General features: G+C 55.6%; 1 protein-coding gene across 10 annotated transcripts in view; it reads right to left on the bottom strand.

Moving 5' to 3' along the window:
- Positions 1 to 21,588: 21,588 nt before the first annotated feature.
- Positions 21,589 to 24,348, bottom strand: part of LOC132834547 (deleted in malignant brain tumors 1 protein-like) — an 81,110-nt gene continuing 78,350 nt past the window's right edge. For all 10 annotated transcript variants that reach the window (XM_060853487.1, XM_060853490.1, XM_060853483.1 and 7 more), the window contains one exon: positions 21,589 to 23,909. The gene's annotated coding sequence lies outside the window, so the exon portion shown is untranslated. The remainder of the gene's footprint in view (positions 23,910 to 24,348) is intronic.

Raw genomic sequence — 24,348 nt, 5'->3', positions numbered from 1 at the left:
TGTAAAATATAGTAACTTAACCTACACACCCCCTCAACTCACTGCTATCCATGTACATGGCCATCAGTTGCTTAAATGTTCCCAATGACTCTGCTCCCAACACCACCGCTGGGAACACATTCCATACATTCACAACTCTCTGTGTAAAGAACCGACCTTTGACGTCCCCTTGATACCTTCCTCCTAATATCTTCAAACTCTGTCCCCTCGTACCAGTCCATCCTGCCCTGGGGAAAAGTCTCTGGCTATTGACTCTACCCACGCCTCCCATTACCTTGTACACCTCGATCAGGTCTCCTCTCTTCCTCCTTCTCTCAGAGAGAAAAGTCCGAGCTTATTCAACCTTCCTTCCTAAGGCAAGCCCTCCAGTCCAGGCAGCATCCTGGTCAACCTCCCTTGCCCCCCTCTCCAAAGCCTCTGTATCTTTCCTATAGTAGGGTGACCCGAACGGGACACAATATTGCAAGGGTGGTCTCACCAGGGGCTTGTAGAGCTGCAGCAACACCTCACGGCCCATAAACACCAACCCTGTCAGATGCTCTGGGACACCCTGTAGCTGACGACAACAGGGGGGAGGAACAGACCACAGATTCGACCCAAGAGCCAGGGACTCTGAAGCTGTGGTTGTGGGTGACCCACCTCAGAGGTCCCCGGGTGGACCTAACCAATGGTGCGAGAGAGCATCACACACCGCTCTCGCCTTTTCACAGCCCTTTGATGTTCGTGCAGGAAGCAAAGGGAGTGTATCGATGATGTGAAAGAGAAAGGAAATACACAGTGACAGGTCAGCAGCGGCTTTCTGTCTTTGGGTCAGGACTAACCTGTGGGCCAGAGAGGCAGCTTCACACCAACCCAGAGCCAGTTCCTGTGGCCAACAGGTCCCAGTGGCTCAGTGGTTAAGCAAGAGGCCTGGGTAAAATCCCACACTCGGTGATGACCGTCAGTGTGGGGTTTGCACATTCTCCCCGCACCCTGTGTTGGCCTGGGCTTCCTCTGGCTTCCTCCCACTGTCCAAAGGTGTGCAGGTTAGGGTGGGCCATGGGGAATTGTCCCATAGTGCCCAGGGATGTGCAGGTCAGGGTGGATTGGCCATGGGAAATTGTCCCATAGTGCCCAGGGATGTGCAGGTTAGGGTGGGATTGGCCATGGGAAATTGTCCCATAGTGCCCAGGGATGTGCAGGTTAGTGTGGATTGGCCATGGGAAATTGTCCCATAGTGCCCAGGGATGTGCAGGTTAGGGTGGATTGGCCATGGGAAATTGTCCCATAGTGCCCAGGGATGTGCAGGTTAGGGTGGATTGGCCATGGGAAATTGTCCCATAGTGCCCAGGGATGTGCAGGTTAGGGTGGATTGGCCATGGGGAATTGTCCCATAGTGCCCAGGGATGTGTAGGTTAGGGTGGATTGGCCATGGGGAATTGTCCCATAGTGCCCAGGGATGTGCAGGTTAGGGTGGGATTGGCCATGGGAAATTGTCCCATAGTGTCTAGGGATGTGTAGGTTAGGGTGGATTGGCCATGGGAAATTATCCCATAGTGCCCAGGGATGTGCAGGGGATGGGAGAGGGGCTACTGAGTGACAGTGTGAGGGAGCTGGATTAACATCAGTACAGATACAGTCAGCAACACAGGGCCCTGCGGGGGAGAGGGGTTACTGAGTGACAGTGTGAGGGAGCTGGATTAACATCAGTACAGATACAGTCAGTAACACAGGGCCCTGGGGGGGAGAGGGGTTACTGAGGGACAGTGTGAGGGAGCTGGATTAACATCAGTACAGATACAGTCAGTAACACAGGGCCCTGGGGGGGAGAGGGGTTACTGAGTGACAGTGTGAGGGAGCTGGATTAACATCAGGAGAGATACAGTCAGTAACACAGGGCCCTGGGGGGGAGAGGGGTTACTGAGTGACAGTGTGAGGGAGCTGGATTAACATCAGTACAGATACAGTCAGTAACACAGGGCACTGGGGGTGAGAGGGGTTACTGAGTGACAGTGTGAGGGAGCTGGATTAACATCAGTACAGATACAGTCTGAGTTTATTGTCCCAAAACACAGTGAAAAGCTTTGTCCTGTGAGCAATTCAGACAGATGACGAGTTACGCAGCATCGATAAGTAAATAATAGGCAAACACACAAACACAGGGACAGGAGAATGGCCAGGGTTTGGGAGTCCATTCAGTATTTGAACAACAGTGGGGTGGAAACCGTTTCAAAACCGTCTGGTGTGTGTGTTTGTGTGTTTGTGTGTGTGCGCGCGCTCAGGATTCTGTACCGTCTCCTCGATGGTTGGGGTTGTAAAAATTTAATTTACAAACCAAAGGAACTCCGGACACTGTCGTTCAGGGACGAAAACAGAAATTGCTGGAAAAGCTCCGCAGGTCTGGCAGCATCTGTGGAGATGTGTTGGATAGCTGTTCATGGTGACTGTTCGAGTCTAACAGTGTTTCGTGTGTCATGGCTGACTCTACACGACGGTTCCGAAAACATCTCTGGGACACAGGCACCCAACAACCCCACCGCCCCCTGGCTGAACATGTCAACTCCCCACCCACCCCTCACTCCACCCGAGGACATGTAAGTCCTGTGGCTCATCCAGCGCCCAACCCTTCCCCCCTTGGGACCCTCCAACCCCCACGCCATCAATGTGGATTTGACCAGTTTCCTCACCTTCCCCCTCCTCCTCCCAGATCCAACTCAGCCCCACCCTCTTGAACTGTCCATCTCCAATCCCACCTATCCTGTCCAAACTCCCCCACCTGCATTTACCTATCGCCTCCCCAGCTACCCCCACCCCTCCTCCCATTTGCCCCTCTATGGACCACCCACATTCCCGATGGAGCGATCAAGCCCCTTCCCCTTTATCTCTCCACCCACCCCCACCCCCAGCAACTCGGGCAGCATCCCAGGAGCGGGAGAATCGACGTTTTATTGGGAATGTGGCTGGGTAGAGGGAGAAGCGGGAAGGGGTGTGGGTCTGGGGTGGTGGGGAGGAAGGGAGCTGAGAGTGCAATAGGTGGGTGGAGACTGGGGGTAAAGGTGATAGGTCAGAGAGGAGCAGATGGGTGGGAAGGAAGGTCTCTAGCCCGAACCGTCGATTTTCCTGCTCCTCGGAAGCTGCCCGACCTGCCGCGCTTTTCCAGCGCCGCTCTGATCTCCAACATCTCCCTTTACGTGGGTGGGGCCAGGTCACGAGGGATGGTTGCTGAGCTGGGAAGGTTGGAACTGGGGTCAGGGTTGGGGGGAATGGAGGGGGTAAAGGAGGAAAATGGTGAAGACCACGTTGATGCCCTGGGGTTGGCGGGTCGTGAGGCGTTCTTCCTCCAGGCGTAAGGGTGGCGATGTGTTGGAAGCTCGGGGTCATTTGTTTTTACAGACGGAACGCGGGCGTTTTACAAAGCGGTCACCCACCTCGATGGCGTTTCTCCCCACCACCCCCAGGGTAACGGAGACCATGTTGTCCGAGCAACGAATGCATGGCGGGAAAGTGCAGGTCAAGTGCTCACCTTCCAGGTGAGTCTGGGATATTTCGGGTGGTGGGGGGAATACTGAATTAATTCAATAGCCAGAGACCTTGCCCCAGGGCGGGATGGGCCGGTACGAGGAGTCAGAGTTTGACGATATTAGGAGGAAGGTATAGAGGGGACGTCAGAGGTAGGTTCTTTACGCAGGGAGTTGTGAATGTTTGGAATGTGTTCCCAGCGGTGGTGGTGGGAGCAGAGTCATTGGGAACATTTAAGCGACTGCTGGACATGTACAGGGACAGCAGTGAGCTGAGGGGCTGCGTAGGTTAAGTTATTGTATTTGACATTAGGATTAAGTTTCAGCACAACATCGTGGGCCGAAGGGCCTGTTCTGGGCTGTAGTTTTCTATGTTCGTTGCTCTAATTCACCAATGCCATCACTCCAGCAGGAAGCTCTGACACAGACGTACAGTAGATCGCGTGGGAATGTGAAATGCCGTCTCTGCCCTCCTTCTCATAAACGTCAAAACAAACCCTGAAAAATCCCCTCAAACCCCCTCCACTTCTGAAGGGCACTGGGTAACGGAATAACGGCTTTGTGCTGGCTCACCGCGGGCGTTCGGTTCGAACATCAGGCCCTTCGGCCCATCGAGGCTGTGCTGGCCCACTCTGAAGCCCCATCTTACCACCACCGTTCCATTCTCGTCCATGGGCATATCCAACGCAAGTGGGAATGCCCTTCAAGTTGCCGAGTCTCCTACTGTTCCACGCCCCTCTCCATCCCCTACACCCCCTCCCTATCTCTGTAACCCCCTCCAGCCCCTACACCCCCTCCCTATCTCTGTAACCCCCTCCAGCCCCTACACCCCCTCCCTATCTCTGTAACCCCCTACACCCCCTCCCTATCTCTGTAACCCCTCCAGCCCCTACACCCCCTCCCTATCTCTGTAACCCCCTACACCCCCTCCCTATCTCTGTAACCCCCTCCAGCCCCTACACCCCCTCCCTATCTCTGTAACCCCCTACATCCCCTCCCTATCTCTGTAACCCCCTCCAGCCCCTACACCCCCTCCCTATCTCTGTAACCCCCTACACCCCCTCCCTATCTCTGTAACCCCCTCCAGCCCCTACACCCCCTCCCTATCTCTGTAACCCCCTACACCCCCTCCCTATCTCTGTAACCCCCTCCAGCCCCTACACCCCCTCCCTATCTCTGTAACCCCCTCCAGCCCCTACACCCCCTCCCTATCTCTGTAACCCCCTCCAGCCCCTACACCCCCTCCCTATCTCTGTAACCCCCTCCAGCCCCTACACCCCCTCCCTATCTCTGTAACCCCCTACACCCCCTCCCTATCTCTGTAACCCCCTCCAGCCCCTACACCCCCTCCCTATCTCTGTAACCCCCTCCAACCCCTACACCCCCTCCCTATCTCTGCAACCCCCTCCAGCCCCTCCCTATCTCTGTCACTCAATAAAGAAACCACCTCAAACTTCTGCCCGACCACTCCTCAGTTTTAAAGCTGTGCCCCCTCGTGCTCGCCATCACCATCTGAGGGAAAAGGCTCCCACCGCCCACCCTATCCAACTCTCTGATTATCTGATACGTCCCAATTAAGTCAACTCTCAACCTCCTTCTCTCTAACAAAGACAGCCCCTCAAGTCCCTCAGCCTTTCCTCGGAAGTCCGTGCCTCCAACATCCTGGAAAATCCCCCTCAGCACCCTCACCGCTGAGACCTCCCGGAGTTTTTTTCCCTCGTTCCAAATCCGAGAGAGATGCATTCGGATAGACCAGTTCAAACCAGCTCCCTAACGGCCGGGCTTCAATGTGGACCGTGTCCATCACTGGCGAAGACCAGAAGAACATCACGTTTAACAGCAAATCGCAGTTCAATGGGAATTGAACATTTCTCCAGGTCCTGGCTGCAGGTTTGCTCGCTGGGTTGGAAGGTTCGTTTTCAGACGTTTCGTCACCAAAACGGGCACCATCTTCAGTGAGCCTCAGGACAAAGCACTGCGGATGATTCCTGCTTTCCACTTATCGGTTTGGGTTTCTTTGGGTCGGTGATGTCATTTCCTGTGGGGATGTCACTTCCTGCTCTGGTTCTCAGGGAGGAGTAAATGGGGTCCAAGTCGATGTGTTTGTCGGTAGAGTTCCGGTTGGAATGTCCAAGAATTCCGAAAATCAGCCCCTACACCCCCTCCCTATCTCTGTCACCCCCTACAGCCCCTACACCCCCTCCCTATCTCTGTAATCCCCTCCAGCCCCTACACCCCTCCCTATCTCTGTAACCCCCTCCAGCCCCTACACCCCTCCCTATCTCTGTAACCCCCTCCAGCTCCTACACCCCCTCCCTATCTCTGTAACCCCCCTCCAGCCGCTACACCCCCTCCCTATCTCTGTAACCCCCTCCATCCCCTACACCCCCTCCCTATCTCTGTAACCGCCTCCAGCCCCTACACCCCCTCCCTATCTCTGTAGCCCCCTCCAGTCCCTACACACCCTCCCTATCTCTGTAACCCCCTCCAGCCCCTACACCCCCTCCCTATCTCTGTAACCCCCTACAGCCCCATACCACCTCCCTATCTCTGTAACCCCCCAGCCCCTACACCCCCTCCCTATCTCTGTAACCCCCTATAGCCCCTACACCCCCTCCCTATCTCTGTAACCCCCTCCAGCCCCTACACCCCCTCCCTATCTCTGTCACCCTCTCCAGCCCCTACACCCCCTCCCTATCTCTGTAACCCCCTCCAGCCCCTACACCCCCTCCCTATCTCTGAAACCCCCTCCAGCCCCTACAATCCCTCCCTATCTCTATAACCCCCTCCAGCCCCTACACCCCCTCCCTATCTATGTAACCCCCTCCAGCCCCTACACCCCCTCCCTATCTCTGTAACCCCCGCCAGCCCTACACCCCCTCCCTATCTCTGTAACCCCCACAAGGCCCTACGCCCCCTCCCCATGTCTGTAACCCCCACCAGCCCCTACACCCCTCCCTATCTCTGTAACCCCCTCCAGCCCCTACACCCCTCCCTATCTCTGTAACCCACTCCAGCCCCTACACCCCCTCCCTATCACTGTAACTCCCCCCATCCCCTACACCCCCTCCCTATCTCTGTAACCCCCTCCGCCCCTACACCCCCTCCCTATCTCTGTAACCCCCTCCAGCCCCTACACCCCCTCCCTCTGTCAACCCTCCAGCGCCTACACCCCCTCCCTATCTCTGTAACCCCCTCCATCCCCTACACACCCTCCCGATCTCTGTAACCCCCTCCAGCCCCTACACCCCCACCCTATCTCTGTAACCCCCTCCAGCGCCTACACCCCCTCCCTATCTCTGTAACCTCCGACACCCCCTCCCTATCTCAGTAACCACCTCCAGCCCGTACACTCCCTCCCTATCTCTGTAACCCCCTCCAGCCCCTACACCCTCTCCCTATCTTGTAATCCCCTCCAGCCCCTACACCCCCTCCCTATCTCTGTAACCCCCTACACCCCCTCCCTATCTCTGTAGCCCCCTCCAGCCCCTACACCCCCTCCCTATCTCTGTAACCCCCTACACCCCCTCCCTATCTCTGTAACCCCCTCCAGCCCCTACACCCCCTCCCTATCTCTGTAACCCCCTCCAGCCCCTACACCCCCTCCCTATCTCTGTAACCCCCTCCAGCCCCCACAACCCCTCCCTATCTCTGTAACCCCCTCCAGCTCATTAACCCCCTCCCTATCTCTGTAACCCCCTACACCCCCTCCCTATCTCTGTAACCGCCTCCGGCCCCTACACCCCCTCCCTATCTCTGTAACCCCCTACACCCCCTCCCTATCTCTGTAACCCCCTCCACCCCCTACACCCCCTCCCTATCTCTGTAACCCCCGCCAGCCCCTACACCCCCTCCCTATCTCTGTAACCCCCTCCAGCCCCTACACCCCCTCCCTATCTTGTAATCCCCTCTAGCCCCTACACCCCCTCCCTATCTCTGTAACCCTCTCCAGCCCCTACACCCCTCCCTATCTCTGTAACCCCCTACATCCCCTCCCTACCTCTGTAACCCTCTCCAGTCCCAACACCCCCTCCCTATCTCTATAAATCCCTCCATCCCCTACACCCCCTCCATATCTCTGTAACCCCCTACATCCCATCCCTATCTCTGCAACCCACTCCAGCCCCTACCCTCCCTCCCTATCTCTGTAACCCACTCCAGCCCCTACACCCCCTCCCTATCTCTGTAACCCCCTACACCCCCTCCCTATCTCTGTAACCCCCTACACCCCCTCCCTATCTCTGTAACCCCCTCCAGCCCCTACACCCCCTCCCTATCTCTGTAACCCCCTCCAGCCCCTACACCCCCTCCCTATCTCTGTAATCCCCTCCAGCCCCTACACGCCCTTCCTATCTCTGTAACCCCCCTCCAGTCCCTACACCCCCTCCCTATCACAGTAACCCCCACCAGCCCCTACACACCCTCCCTATCTCTGTAACCGCCTGCAGCCCCTACACGCCCTCCCTATCTCTGTAACCCCCTCCAGCCCGTACACCCCCTCCCGATCTTGTAATCCCCTCCAGCCCCTACACCCCCTCCCTATCTCTGTAACCCCCTACACCCCCTCCCTATCTCTGTAACCCCCTCCAGCCCCTACACGCCCTCCCTATCTCTGTAACCCCCTACACCCCCTCCCTATCTCTGTAACCCCCTCCAGCCCCTACACCCCCTCCCTATCTCTGTAACCCCCTCCAGCCCCTACACCCCCTCCCTATCTCTATAAATCCCTCCAGCCCCTACACCCCCTCCCTATCTCTGTAACCCCCTCCAGCCCCTACACCCCCTCCCTATCTCTGTAACCCCTTCCAGCCCCTACACCCCCTCCCTATCTCTGTAACCCCCCATACCCCCTCCCTATCTCTGTAACCCCCTCTAGCCCCTACACCCCCTCCCTATCCCTGTAACCCTCTCCAGCCCCTACACCCCCTCCCTATCCCTGTAACCCCCTCCAGCCCCTACACCCCCTCCCTATCTCCGTCACCCCCTCCCTATCTCTGTAACCCCCTCCAGCCCCTACACCCCCTCCCTATCTCTGAAACCCCCAAACCCCCTCCCTATCCCTGTAACCCCCTCCAGCCCCTACACCCCCTCCCTATCTCCGTCACCCCCTCTCTATCTCTGTAACCCCCTCCAGCCCCTACACCCCCTCCCTATCAGCTGTTTGTCTGATTTTAAATTTGACTTTAACGCCACCATCTCAGACCTTTGTGCCTTTTCTTAGTCTGTCCGTCGCTGTGAACATCTGCTTCATGCCCTTCCCATGTTCCTGTCTAACAGCTTAAACTCACTAAAGTTGCTATAGCAATGCAAATGTTTCTTGTCTGATACAGGCCCCTCCATCTAACATTGCCTGTTGCTAATATTGTCTCTGGTAGTCAAGGGCACCCATTAGTCATTCAGGGAGGAGGGCGCTTTGACAACTTGCCTGTCCCTAGTTGCCCCCCCAACTTGAGGGTGTGGGGGTGAGCTGCCTTCCTGACCCTCTGTAGCCCATGTCCATGACCCACAGTGTCCCTGAGGGAAAGGGCATCCCGGGATTCTGAGAGATTTCCCAGTCAGGGTGGTGGCGCTGAAACAGCCGAGAGAGAGGAGGTGGGTAAGTGGAGATCAGAGCTGAAAATGTGTTGCTGGAAAAGCACAGCAGGTCAGGCAGCATCCAAGGAGCAGGGAATTCGACGTTTCGGGCCAGAGCCCTTCATCAGGAATGAGGAGAGGGTGCCAGGCAGGCTAAGATAAAAGGTAGGGGGGAGGGACTTGGGGGAGGGGCGATGGAGGTGGGATAGGTGGAAGGAGGTCAAGGTGAGGGTGATAGGCCGGAGTGGGGTGGGGACGGAGAGGTCAGGAAGAGGATTGCAGGTTAGGAGGGCGGTGCTGAGTTGAGGGAACCGACTGAGACAAGGTGGGGGGAGGGGAAATGAGGAAACTGGAGAAATCTGAATTCATACCTTGTGGTTGGAGGGTTCCCAGACGGAAGATAAGGCGCTCTTCCTCCAACCGTCGTGTTGTTATGTTCTGCCGGTGGAGGAGTCCAAGGACCTGCATGTCCTCGGTGGAGTGGGAGGGAGAGTTAAAGTGTTGAGCCACGGGGTGATTGGGTTGGTTGGTTCGGGCGTCCCTGAGGTGTTCTCTGAAGCGTTCCGCAAGTAAGCGGCCTGTCTCCCCAATATAGAGGAGGCCACATCGGGTGCAGCGGATGCAATAGATGATGTGTGTGGAGGTACAGGTGAACTTGTGGCGGATATGGAAGGATCCCTTGGGGCCTTGGAGAGAAGTGAGGGAGGAGGTGTGGGCGCAAGTTTTACATTTCCTGCGGTTGCAGGGGAAGGTGCCGGGGGTGGAGGTTGGGTTGGTGGGGGATGTGGACCTGACGAGGGAGTCACGAAGGGAGTGGTCCTTGCGGAACGCTGATAGGGGAGGGGAGGGAAATATATCCCTGGTGGTGGGGTCCGTTTGGAGGTGGCGGAAATGACGGCGGATGATACGCTGCATACGGAGGTTGGTGGGGTGGTAGGTGAGAACCAGTGGGGTTCTGTCCTGGTGGCGGTTGGAGGGGTGGGGCTCAAGGGCGGAGGAGCGGGAAGTGGAGGAGATGCGGTGGAGGGCATCGTCGATCACGTCTGGGGGGAATCTGGCATCTCCTCAATCGCCAGAACATAACAACACGACGGTTGGAGGAAGAGCGCCTCATCTTCCGCCTGGGAACCCTCCAACCACAAGGGATGAACTCAGATTTCTCCAGCTTCCTCATTTCCCCTCCCCCACCTTGTCTCAGTCCCAACCCTTGAACTCAGCACCGCCCTCCTAACCTGCAATCTTCTTCCTAACCTCTCCGCCCTCACCCCACTCCGGCCTATCACCCTCACCTTGACCTCCTTCCACCTATCACATCTCCATCGCCCCTCCCCCAAGTCCCTCCCCCCTACCTTTTATCTGAGCCTGCCTGGCACCCTCTCCTCATTCCTGATGAAGGGCTCATGCCCGAGACGTCGAATTTCCTGTTCCTTGGAAGCTGCCTGACCTGCTGCGCTTTTCCAGCAACACATTTTCAGCTCCGATCTCCAGCATCTGCAGACCTCACTTTTTACTCGAAGTGGTGAACTGAGGACAACCGAGCTCTCAACGCTGGCAAAACCGAGGGGATCATTATTGACTTTCGGTGGGACGTTCCTCATGCTCTCCCCCACCCCCTGCACATTAACGGCACAGAGGGGGAGCGAGTGGAGAGGGTCCAGCGCCTGGGAGTGGTCATCCACGACACGCTCTCTTGGACTCTTCATGGTTACAAAGACCCCCAGCAACGTCTCCTCTCCCTCAGGCAGCTGAGGGAAATTTGGCGTGACGAGGTTTACCATCGAGATCGTTCTGTCCGGGTGTGTCACTACCCGGTATGGCACCTGTACCAATCGAGATCGGAGACGGTTACAGAGCGCGGTGAACTCAGCCTGGACAATCCCAAAGGTCAACCTCCCGTCGATAGAATCCATCTACCCAGGGCCCGCTGTCAGGGAAAGGCCTACAGCATTCTCAAAGATTCCTCCCAACCCAGCAATGCCTTTCTACAACCCCTACCATCGGGGAGAAGGGACAGAGGCCTGAACACACCCACCAGCCACCAGTTTCTACTCCACTGAACGGACTCCCAAACTCTGGCCATTCTCCTGTCCCTGTGTTTGTGTGTTTGCCTATTATTTACTTATCGATGCTGCGTAACTCTGTCATCTGTCTGTATTGCTCACAGGACAAAGCTTTTCACTGTGTTTCGGTACACATGACAATAAATTCCATTCAATACAACTCAAGTTCATAGCTCCTTGAAAGTGGAGTCGCAGGTAGATAGGATAGTGAAGGCAGCGTTTGGTATGCTTTCCTTTATTGGTCAGAGTATTGAGTACAGGGGTTGGGAGGGTCATGTTGCGGCTGTACAGGACATTGGTTAGGCCACTGTTGGAATATCGCGCGCAATTCTGGTCTCCTTCCTATCGGAAAGATGTTGTGAAAGGGTTCAGAAAAGATTTACAAGGATGTTGCCAGGGTTGGAGGGTCTGAGCTACAGGGAGAGGCTGAACAGGCTGGGGCTGTTTTCCCTGGAGCGTCGGAGGCTGAGGGGTGACCTTATCGAGGTTTATAAAACCATGAGGGGCATGGATAGGGTAAATAGACAAAGTCTTTTCCCCCTGGGGTGGGGGAGTCCAGAACTAGAGGGGCATAGGTTTAGGGTGAGAGGGGAAAGGGACCTAAGGGGTAACTTTTTCCCCCAGAGGGTGGTGCGTGTATGGAATGAGCTGCCAGAGGAAGTGGTGGAGGCTGGTACAATGACAGCATTTAAAAGGTGGATGGGGACATGAATAGGAAGGGTTTAGAGGGAGATGGGCCAAGTGCTGGCACATGGGGCTAGATTAGGTTCGGATATCTGGGTCAGCATGGACGGGTTGGGCTGAAGGGTCTGTTTTTGTGCTGTACATCTCTAAATGGGCCTAGATTAGGTTAGGATATCTGGGACAGCATGGACAGGTTGGGCCGAAGGGTCTGTTTCTGTGCTGTACATCTCTCTGACTCTAAATGGGACTAGATTAGGTTAGGATATGTGGGACAGCATGTGCGAGTTGGGCCGAAGGGTTTGTTTCCGCACTGTACATCTCTCTGACTCTAAACGGGACTAGATTAGGTTAGGATATCTGGGACAGCATGGACGGGTTGGGCCGAAGGGCCTGTTTCCGTGCTGTACATCTCTCTGACTCGAAGTGTGCATTTATTACCCAGGTTGGGAAGGTGATGAAGGATGTGGGGAGGGGACCGATACAGAAAGGGCACCCCCTGGTATTTGTAAAGGGCTGTTTAGCTCGAGGTTTTGGTGATGTTTTGGGGGGGGGGGGAATGGATCCAAGATCATCTGTTTGCTCTGTTTCTGAGCAAGCCGCAGCCCGTGAAACCAAACTGCCAGGTATCAGGGACGTGGGATGGCAGTTGGTGACTCTCTCCTGAGGGGAGTTCTGTGGGAGCCATCGTTTCTGATGAATCTGTCATTGTAGATACAGGGACGTTAAATTCGGGCAATAATTAGCAATGATCTCACATACATAGCAGGACAGCACATCGGAGCCGAATGGCCTCTTACTGTGTGTGAAACACCGCGTGACGTAGTAATGAATCGGGATGTGATTGAGTGCTCCTCTGCTCTGAGCTGTGTCTGGGACAGAGACGTCTCTGAGACATGAGGCTTCCTTTCATTCCTGACATCATGTTAACCCTACCAAAGCCACAGGAAAGCCTCTAGAAACCACCCATATCCCCTGCGGCCTTACCATTGCCTATTGATGTGTGCTCCTGCGGAGTTATACAGCAGCCTCATGAGACTCAGAGACAGGTCCTGCGCACACAGAGCCCATTCCTCCCCGCTTCTCACTACTAGCTCGGTCACAGAGCGGTGAGCTTCCTCCCTGGGAGTCTGCCTCATGACCTGCCACTCACCTCCTGTCCACTGAATATCGAGGAAGCGCGGATCAGGGGCTGGACCCACGTGCGCTGGAGGAACTTGGCAGGACAGGCAGATGCTGTGGGGAGAGGGGAAGAAGAGGGAGGATGTTAACTCGCCCTCCCGGCGGTGCCCGCTCCCTCAGCACTGACCCTCCGACAGTGCCCGCTCACTCAGCACTGACCCTCCGACAGTGCCCGCTCCCTCAGCACTGACCCTCCGACAGTGCCCACTCCCTCAGCACTGACCCTCAGACAGTGCACACTCCCTCAGCACTGACCCTCCGACAGTGCCCACTCCCTCAGCACTGACCCTCAGACAGTGCACACTCCCTCAGCACTGACCCTCCGACAGTGCCCGCTCCCTCAGCACTGACCCCCTGACAGTGCCCGCTCCCTCAGCACTGACCCTCCGACAGTGCCTACTCCCTCAGCACTGACCCCCTGACAGTGCCCGCTCCCACAGCACTGACCCTCCGACAGTGCCCACTCCCTCAGCACTGACCCTCCGACAGTGCCCACTCCCTCAGCACTGTTTCCGTTTTGTGTGACTCCATGACTCTGGGCAGCGTTGAGTGCATGTTGCTGGAAAAACGCAGCAGGTCAGGCAGTGCCCGCGCGGCAGGTGAGTCCGTGTTTCGGGCATTAGCCTGACATTTGTAGATCTTGATACGTTATCTTCTGAAGGGAATGAGAATTGGTGCCAATGTTGCACTTTACAGATAGAAACGTACATAGAAGCGTAGGAGATAGGTACAGGGGGATGTCCATCGCGTGGTTGGCTCAGTGGTTGGCACCGCTGCCTCCTGGTGCCAGGGACCTGGGTTCGAGCCCACCCTTGGGTGACTGTCTGGGTGGAGTTTGCACGTTCTCCCGGTGTTTCCCAATGTGGAAATGCCAAAGTTGGACTGAGGGGGTGGGCGAGGTCAAAACTCCAATGACAACAGCTTATAGCCAATCAGGTTTATTTGGAGTTGGCAGGCGAGGGTGGATAGGCCGTGGGGAATGTGAGGCGACAGGGGGAAGGGATCGGAGGGTCGTGGTGGATGGGCCAAATGGCCTCCTTCCGCACTGTACCGTGCGTTTTGTTGTAGCTATCACTGGCCCAGAGTGTGTGTGGGGGGGGTGAGCTGACTCCCTGACCCCTGCTGTAGGGTCGTTCCCCTCAACGTCCCTGAGGGAGGGAGGGAATCCCAGGATTCTGACCCAGGGAGGAACGGCCGGTGGGTTTCCCAGGCAGAAGTGGGTCGTGCAGATGCTGGAGGTCAGAGTCACGGCTGGGAACCGACGATTCGGGCAGAGGGGTGAGGATACGTTCCCCAGTCAGGATGGTGAGGGGGACGTGCAGGGGGTGAGCGTTCCCGTGTAACTGCTGCCTCCCGTCCTCCTTCTCGATTCCCAGACTCAGCCAGTCCCACGCCTGGTCTAGATCCTCGTAAATCTTTCCTGTTCCATGCACCAGTCTTTTGAAAGCGGCCGTGGGGTTTGGGCTAGCTGAGGATCTTTGGTGAGTTCCTGCAGTGAGATACGACCGAAAATCCCATGACCCCAGGTTTATTTGGGAAACACTAGCTTTCGGAGCGCCCCTCCTCCCTCAGGTGGAGAATAAGGCGGGGAGGGACACAGAATTCACAGCAGAGGTTTACGCAGAACAGAGACCATTACAGCTCAGGACAGGCCCTTCGGCCCCTCGATGTCGTGCTGACCCGAGGAACCCATCTGAAGCCCACCACTATCCCATTCCTCTCCAGGGTGTCTATCCAATAGCCCTTAAACTTGGCGAGTCTCCCACTGGCAGCGCCTACTACTCTCTGAGTGAAGAAACTCCCTCTGAAATCTGTCCTACATCCATCACCCCCCCTCAGTTTAAAGCTATGCCCCCTCTTGCTCGCCGTCACTAATCAAGGAAAAAGGCTCTCTCTGTCGTAGAACATTACAGCGCAGTAGAGGCCCTTCGGCCCTCCATGTTGCGCTGCCCTGACCTACCTCCATGTGCGTCCACTGTGAGGTAACTGAAATGATATGTTGAAAAAGACCTGGTGAAGTCTCTCACCTTTGAGAATGACCAGGTTGGCTTCAGCTCTTTCAGATGTAAATCGCAAAAACCTTTCCTTCAATAGTTACCGTCTCGAGTGCACGTTAACCATTGCTGTGGGGTCAGCCCAGGTAATGTACAGAAGCTGTGAGATTCCCAGTGAGGGTGAGCTGGATGTGCCGGAGTCGGACTGGGGTGGACAGAGAGTTAATCGTCCCACAGCACCAGGTTAGAGTCCAACAGGTTTATTTGGAAAGCGCACTAGAGCCAGAGAGATGTACAGCACGGAAACAGGCCCTTCGGCCCAACCCCGTCCATGCTGTCCCAGATATCCTAACCTAATCTAGTCCCAATTAGAGTCAGAGAGATGTACAGCACTGAAACAGGCCCTTCCGCCCAACCCGTCCATGCTGTCCCAGATATCCTAACCTAATCTAGTCCCATTTAGAGATGTACAGCACGGAAACAGGCCCTTCGGCCCAACCCTTCCATGCTGTCCCAGATATCCTAACCTAATCTAGTCCCAATTAGAGTCAGAGAGATGTACAGCACTGAAACAGGCCCTTCCGCCCAACCCGTCCATGCTGTCCCAGATATCCTAACCTAATCTAGTCCCATTTAGAGATGTACAGCACGGAAACAGACTCTTCAGCCCAACCCGTCCCTGCCAGCCCAGATATCCCAACCCAATCTAGTCCCACCTGCCAGCACCCGGCCCATATCCCTCCAAACCCTTCCTATTCATATACCCATCCAGATGCCTCTTAAATGCTGTCATTGTACCAGCCTCCACCACTTCCTCTGGCAGCTCATTCCATACACGTACCACCCTCTGCGTGAACAAGTTGCCCCTTAGGTCCCTTTTATAACTTTCCCCTCTCACCCTAAACCTATGCCCCCTCTAGTTCTGGACTCCCCCACCCCAGGGGGAAAAGACTTACGGGGTGCTGTCCCTTCATCAGGTGGTTGTGGAGAATAGGATTGTCAGGCCACAGAATTTACAGCGAAGGTTTCCAGTGAGATGTGACTGAAGTGATATGTCGGGGGTTGACCTGGATTGTTTGTGAAGTCTCCCCCTCTGTTAGAATGACCGGGATGGGTTCCAGTGCTGAGATTCGGAAAACGCGCCGCTGTTACTCGGAATCTCGGCTGTTCAGCCCTCTCAACCGCAACGGGCGTCCCTCACGTTTTTAAAGTTGGCTTTGTGCCACTCGGCTATCACGAGAAACCCGGATTTTCGCCGTGCAGAACGAAGGGGAAATCGTCCATTGCGTTGAAGAATTTTGCCTTAGTAATGGGAATGCTCTACCTTTGGATATCGGTATGATTCTATCTGTGTGTGATTTTGGCATCAAATTGGCACTCTCTCTCTCTCTCTCTCTCTCTCCTTTGTCGCTCGGTTTCTGGGTAGGTGTCTTTTCAGGTTAGATTACTTACAGTGTGGAAACAGGCCCTTCGGCCCAACCAGTCCACACCGACCCGCCGAAGCACAACCCCTACATTGACCCCTTTACCTAACACTACGGGCAATTTCCCATGGCCAATCCCACCCTAACCTGCACATCCCTGGGCACTATGGGACAATTTCCCATGGCCAATCCCACCCTAACCTGCACATCCCTGGGCACTATGGGACAATTTCCCATGGCCAATCCACCCTAACCTGCACATCCCTGGGCACTATGGGACAATTTCCCATGGCCAATCCACCCTAACCTGCACATCCCTGGACACTATAGGACAATTCCCCATGGCCAATCCCACCCTAACCTGCACATCCCTGGACACTATGGGACAATTTCCCGTGGCTAATCCACCCTAACCTGCACATCCCTGGGCACTATGGGACAATTTCCCATGGCCAATCCACCCCTAACCTGCACATCCCTGGACACTATGGGACAATTTCCCATGGCTAATCCACCCTAACCTGCACATCGCTGGGCACTATGGGACAATTTCCCATGGCCAATCCACCCTAACCTGCACATCCCTGGACACTATGGGACAATTCCCATGGCCAATCCACCCTAACCTGCACATCCCTGGGCACTATGGGACAATTTCCCATGGCCAATCCACCCTAACCTGCACATCCCTGGGCACTATGGGACAATTTCCCATGGCCAATCCACCCTAACCTGCACATCCCTGGGCACTATGGGACAATTTCCCATGGCCAATCCACCCTAACCCGCACATCCCTGGGCACTATGGGACAATTTCCCATGGCCAATCCACCCTAACCTGCACATCCCTGGGACACTATGGGACAATTTCCCATGGCCAATCCACCCTAACCTGCACATCCCTGGGCACTATGGGACAATTTCCCATGGCCAATCCACCCTAACCTGCACATCCCTGGGCACTATGGGACAATTTCCCATGGCCAATCCCACCCTAACCTGCACATCCCTGGGACACTATGGGACAATTTCCCATGGCCAATCCACCCTAACCTGCACATCCCTGGGCACTATGGGACAATTTCCCATGGCCAATCCCACCCTAACCTGCACATCCCTGGGACACTATGGGACAATTTCCCATGGCCAATCCACCCTAACCTGAACATCCCTGGGCACTATGGGACAATTTCCCAAGGCCAATCCCACCCTACCCTGCACATCCCTGGGACACTATGGGACAATTTCCCATGGCCAATCCACCCTAACCTGCACATCCCTGGGACACTATGGGACAATTTCCCATGGCCAATCCACCCTAACCTGCACATCCCTGGACACTATGGGACAATTTCCCATGGCCAATCCACCCTAACCTACACATCTTTGGACTGTGGAAGGAAACCCACGCAGACACGGGGAGAATGTGCAAACTCCACACAGTCAGTGGCCTGAGGCGGGATTTGAACCCGGGTCTCTGGCGCCGTGAGGCAGCAGGGCTAACCACAGAGCCACCGCGCCACCCACCGCGTGCATCTCTGTGTGGTTTCCCTAGTTGTTTTGACTCGGGGCGTGTGTGACGTTCGGAGCACAGTCTGTGCAAGCCTTGCCTTCACCACCTGGAGCTGTTTGACGTCGCTTGCCCGAGGTTGGTAGACATTGGCGCGATCTCGCTGATTGCCGCCCGCGGGTTCCTGTGCCGACGCGGCTGGGTTTTTCCGCAAGCGTCTCGCCCAGGAGGCGCCGGAACGCTCCCCCCTCTTGTTCGTGGCAGAGGGCGAGGCCTGAGACCGGAGGATTCGCCTCACCGCGGGGCGCCCTCCCGCTTCCGGGAAAGGGCATAAAAAAACCGCCGGAAGGTGACCGGGCGTGTCCTGCCCGGAATCGGCGTGTTCACTTCCCAGCGACGGTCAGCAGTCCAGGAGAGGCCATTCAGCCCATCGCTGCTCGTCAAAATGGGGGAGGGACTTAGAGTCACACAGTATGGACACAGACACTTCGGCCCAACCCGTCCATGCTGTCCCAGATATCCTAACCTAATCTAGTCCCATGTGCCAGCACTTGGCCCATCTCCCTCTAACCCCTTCCTATTCATGTCCCCATCCACCTTTTAAATGCTGTCATTGTACCAGCCCCCACCACTTCCTCTGGCAGCTCATTCCATACACGTACCACCCTCTGGGGGAAAAAGTTACCCCTTAGGTCCCTTTCCCCTCTCACCCTAAACCTATGCCCCTCTAGTTCTGGACTCCCCCACCCCAGGGGGAAAAGACCTTGTCTATTTAACCTGTCCATGGGGCACGGTGTCTCAGTGGTTATCAGCACTGCCTCCCAGCACCAGGGACCCGGGTTAGAACCCACCCTCGGGGGCAACTGTGTGTGTGGAGTTCGCACATTGCACACCCCACCCCCCCCCCCCCCCGCTCCCCACTACCCCTTCCCCCATGTCTGCGTGGGTTTCGTCTGAGTGCTCCGGTTTCCTCCCAGAGTCCAGGGATGTGCAGGTTAGGGTGGATTGGCCATGGGAAATTGTCCCATAGTGCCCAGGGATGTGCAGGTTAGGGTGGATTGGCCATGGGAAATTGTCCCATAGTGCCCAGGGATGTGCAGGTTAGGGTGGGTTGGCCATGGGAAATTGTCCCATAGTGCCCAGGGATGTGCAGGTTAGGGTGGATTGGCCATGGGGAATTGTCCCATAGTGCCCAGGGATGTGCAGGTTAGGGTGGATTGGCCATGGGGAATTGTCCCATAGTGCCCAGGGATGTGCAGGTTAGGGTGGATTGGCCATGGGGAATTGTCCCATCGTGCCCAGGGATGTGCAGGTTAGGGTGGATTGGCCATGGGGAATTGTCCCATAGTGCCCAGGGATGTGCAGGTTAGGGTGGATTGGCCATGGGGAATTGTCCCATAGTGCCCAGGGGTGTGCAGGTTAGGGTGGATTGGCCATGGGAAATTGTCCCATAGTGTCCAGGGATGTGCAGGTTAGGGTGGATTGGCCATGGGGAATTGTCCCATAGTGCCCAGACTGGAAAAGGGAATCAAGGGGGAGAGGGGAACATCATTCCAACGTTGAAAAGATGGGCGCACGGAGTGGAAGGGTTTCTGGGGGAATATGGGCCAAATGGGACCAGCTCAGTTCAGGAGAAAGGGCCAGCATGGACGGGTTGGGCCGAAGGGTCTGTTTCTGTGCAGTCCGAGACCCTCCTGGGAGGAGGATGGACTCACTCATAAACACCGACCCGGACTTGATCTTAATTCGTTCGCGAGATGAGGGCGTCGCTGAGGTCCTAGTTATTGTCCTTCCCGAATTGCTCCGGTGGGGGAGCAGTTGAGAATTCACCCCATTTGCTGGGGGGCCTGGAGTCACGTGGAGGGCCGGACCGGATGAGGAGGGCAGTTCTCCGGGGGCTTCCCAGCAATGGTCATCAGCTTTGGAAGGAATTCATATTCCCCCGCGGCCGTGGAACCCAGGCATTCCCTGGATTGACGCTCCAGCTGGCTGGCGTTGGAAGGGCCGAGTGGCCTCACTGCTTGGTTGTTGACAAGTGAGCTCAGCGCGACACCGACACTCCCCCTCCCCCAAAGCCCCAAGAGGGTGGGTGCAGACTCTCCACGCGAGCGATAGAGGAGCCAACACAATGGAAACAATAGAGCGACACCTCAATCCACATCCTGCAGCTGCGGTTAGGTGTGTTACGTGGTGACCCAGATCGCAGGCTGAAAATAACACTTCCCCCCCCCCCACCCTCCCCTCACCCCCCCCCACCCTCACCCCCAGGCCCCCCGGGGATCGCGTGACGGAGTTCAAAGTCCCACACCCACTTTGTTACGTCTCGAGGGCGAGGTGGGGAGGGGTGGGAGATCTCCTGCTCCCCTTGGTCTGCACCCTCCAACATTCAAAGGCTTAGCGCAACCACACGGCACTCGCAAACATCGCCGGGCACTTCGGGTCAGAGAGACGTACGGCACGGAACCAGGCCCTTCGGCCCAACTCCGTCCCAGATATCCTAACCCAATCTAGTCCCAGTTAGAGTCAGAGAGACGTACAGCACAGAAACAGGCCCTTCGGCCCAACTCCGTCCCAGATATCCTAACCCAATCTAGTCCCAGTTAGAGTCAGAGAGACGTACAGCACAGAAACAGGCCCTTCGGCCCAACTCCGTCCCAGATATCCTAACCCAATCTAGTCCCAGTTAGAGTCAGAGAGACGTACAGCACAGAAACAGGCCCTTCGGCCCAACTCCGTCCCAGATATCCTAACCCAATCTAATCCCATTTAGAGTCAGAGAGATGTACAGCACAGAAACAGGCCCTTCAGACCACCCTGTCCATGCTGTCCCAGATATCCTAACCTAATCTAGTCCCATTTAGAGTCAGAGAAACGTACAGCACAGAAACAGACCCTTCAGCCCAACCCGTCCATGCTGTCCCAGATATCCTAACCTAATCTAGTCCCATGTGCCAGCACTTGGCCCATCCCCCTCTAACCCCTTCCTATTCATGTCCCCATCCACCTTTTAAATGCTGTCATTGTACCAGCCCCCACCACTTCCTCTGGCAGCTCATCCCATACACGTACCACCCTCTGGGGGAAAACGTTGCCCCTTCGGTCCCTTTCCCCCCTTACCCTAAACCTGTGCCCCTCTCTCTCCTCCTGCCTTGCTCTTTACCATGTTCCTTCAGGACCTGATCCTTTTGGTCAGGTTTCCTCCCAGGTTTTGTTCCCAAAGTCCGCACTGGACTCCAACCTCCGTCAGTAGGGTTACCTCAGAGGGGACTTGATGGGGCCGAATGGCCGTGTTTCCACACTGCCGGGGAGTCTATGATTCCATGAGCAGGGTTTGATTTGAAAATGGTTTCGTAAAGCCCCTATCGCCACAAATACATGGGTAGGAAAGGGTTCTTTCATGGGATCAGCTTGGATGGGCATTTTTGACGGCATGGACCAGTTTAGCCTGTCTGTGACTCACAGAGTATACGTGTCTCTCAGGCAGCCCATACGGGATTCCCGTGATCCTAATGTTTCCTGGAATCCTCTGGAAACCCCCTTCACATCCATCGTGTGGTCCCCTTGCGAGAGACCCTTAGCCTGATCAACGCTGTTAGAACATCCATCCGGAGCTCTGTTCCAACCCCCCAGACCAGCAGACAAAAGCAGATCTTAAACACCAGCGCGTTAACGACGTGAAAGTTTTACTAATGTGATTAAAAATAAAGATGTTGTATCCCAACATTTCAGCCCACATACAGGCTGCACATCAATGTACGCAGAATACAAACAAGTTACATTCCATCGCTGAATATTCTCAGTACAAAACACAAAGTGTTTTGGAAATGTGACACTGTGAGTCAGCCCAACAATTAAATGATGTCAATTGACGATCGGAATCTGGTCTCCATCCTATCGGAAAGATGTTGTGAAACTTGAAAGGGTTCAGAAAAGATTTACAAGGACATTGCCGGGGTTGGAGGGTCTGAGCTACAGGGAGAGGCTGAACAGGCTGGGGCTGTTTTCCCTGGAGCGTCGGAGGCTGAGGGGTGACCTTATAGAGGTTTATAAAACCATGAGGGGCATGGATAGGGTAAATAGACAAAGTCTTTTCCCCCTGGGGTGGGGGAGTCCAGAACTAGAGGGGCATAGGTTTAGGGTGAGAGGGGAAAGATATACAAGAGATCTAAGGGGCAACTTTTTCACACAGAGGGTGGTACGTGTATGGGATGAGCTGCCAGAGGAAGTGGTGGGGGCTGGTACAATGACAGCATTTAAGAGGCATTTGGGTGGGCGTATGAATAGGAAGGGTTTGGAGGGATATGGGCCGGGTGCTGTCAGGTGGAACTAGATTGGGTTGGGATATCTGGGATAGCATGGATGGGTTGGACCGAAGGGTCTGTTTCAGTGCTGTACTTCATGACTCTATAAGCAACTAGTCAGTATATCTTCAGCAAATGAACACGAAACTATGTCTGAGGGACAGGGTGAGGGAGCTGGATTAACATCAGTAGGGATACAGTCAGTAACACAGGGCACTGGGGGGGAGAGGGGTTACTGAGTGACAGTGTGAGGGAGCTGGATTAACATCAGTACAGATACAGTCAGTAACACAGGGCCCTGGGGGGGAGAGGGGTTACTGAGGGACAGTGTGAGGGAGCTGGATTAACATCAGTAGGGATACAGTCAGTAACACAGGGCCCTGGGGGGGAGAGGGGTTACTGAGGGACAGTGTGAGGGAGCTGGATTAACATCAGTACAGATACAGTCCGTAACACAGGGCCCTGGGGGGGAGAGGGGTTACTGAGTGACAGTGTGAGGGAGCTGGATTAACATCAGTACAGATACAGTCAGTAACACAGGGCACTGGGGGGGAGAGGGGTTACTGAGTGACAGTGTGAGGGAGCTGGATTAACATCAGTACAGATACAGTCAGTAACACAGGGCCCTGGGGGGGAGGGGGGTTACTGAGTGACAGTGTGAGGGAGCTGGATTAACATCAGTACAGATACAGTCAGTAACACAGGGCCCTGGGGGGGAGAGGGGTTACTGAGGGACAGTGTGAGGGAGCTGGATTAATATCAGTACAGATACAGTCAGTAACACAGGGCCCTGGGGGGGGGAGAGGGGTTACTGAGGGACAGTGTGAGGGAGCGGGATTAACATCAGTTGGGATACAGTCAGTAACACAGGGCACTGGGGGGGAGAGGGGTTACTGAGTGACAGTGTGAGGGAGCTGGATTAACATCAGTACAGATACAGTCAGTAACACAGGGCCCTGGCGGGGAGAGGGGTTACTGAGTGACAGTGTGAGGGAGCGGGATTAACATCAGTTGGGATACAGTCAGTAACACAGGGCCCTGGGGTGGGGAGAGGGGTTACTGAGTGACAGTGTGAGGGAGCTGGATTAACATCAGTACAGATACAGTCAGTAACACAGGGCCCTGGGAGGGAGAGGGATTACTGAGGGACAGTGTGAGGGAGCTGGATTAACATCAGTACAGATACAGTCAGTAACACAGGGCCCTGGGAGGGAGAGGGATTACTGAGGGACAGTGTGAGGGAGCTGGATTATCATCCTCACAGCCCAGGTATCAGAAATAACTCAGAACCATTCCATTCTGGCACTAACAACTTCCGAAGTTCATATTGAGTATTGTTTATGGGTTTCCTGACCTGAGACGAGAGGTTTGGGTGTATGGGTGCAGCGTGCTTGTGAGAGAGAAAGAGAGAGAGGGGCAGAGCATGCTGGCATCATTCAAGAGACAGATGAGAGAGGGAGAAGTGGGCGTGACGGAGAATGGTGTTGATCGATTCCTGGGAGGGATAGGTGGGTACACGAGTGTGGCGTTTCGCAGACGGACAGTGAAGGCACAGTGCCCACTTGGGACGGAGCCAGGAACTGGTGGACACAGCGTCTGGTCAGATCGTTCCTGATATCGGAACGAGGGAGAGGTCAGGCTCCAAAGGGAAAATCTTCAGCCCCCTCTGAAGGGCATCTTCACAACCTGAAGGAGCAAAAGGAACGCTGTGTTAATCAAATCACACTGTGAGTGCCCGCTCCCTCAGCACTGACCCTCCGACAGTGCCCACTCCATCAGCACTGACCCTCCGACAGTGCCCACTCCCTCAGCACTGACCCTCCGACAGTGCCCGCTCCCTCAGCACTGACCCTCCGACAGTGCCCACTCCCTCAGCACTGACCCTCCGACAGTGCCCACTCCCTCAGCACTGACCCTCCGACAGTGCCCACCCCCTCAGCACTGACGCTCCGATACAGCCCACTCCCTCAGCACTGACCCTCCGACAGTGCCCGCTCCCTCAGCACTGACCATCCGACAGTGCCCACTCCCTCAGCACTGACGCTCCGATACAGCCCACTCCCTCAACACTGACCCTCCGACAGTGCCCGCTCCCTCAGCACTGACCATCCGACAGTGCCCACTC

This window comes from Hemiscyllium ocellatum, chromosome 40 (assembly GCF_020745735.1).
Source record: "Hemiscyllium ocellatum isolate sHemOce1 chromosome 40, sHemOce1.pat.X.cur, whole genome shotgun sequence".
Taxonomy (NCBI): Eukaryota; Metazoa; Chordata; class Chondrichthyes; order Orectolobiformes; family Hemiscylliidae; genus Hemiscyllium; species Hemiscyllium ocellatum.
Note: the sequence above shows the minus strand (reverse complement) of the source record. Positions and strands in the feature narration are given on the sequence as shown.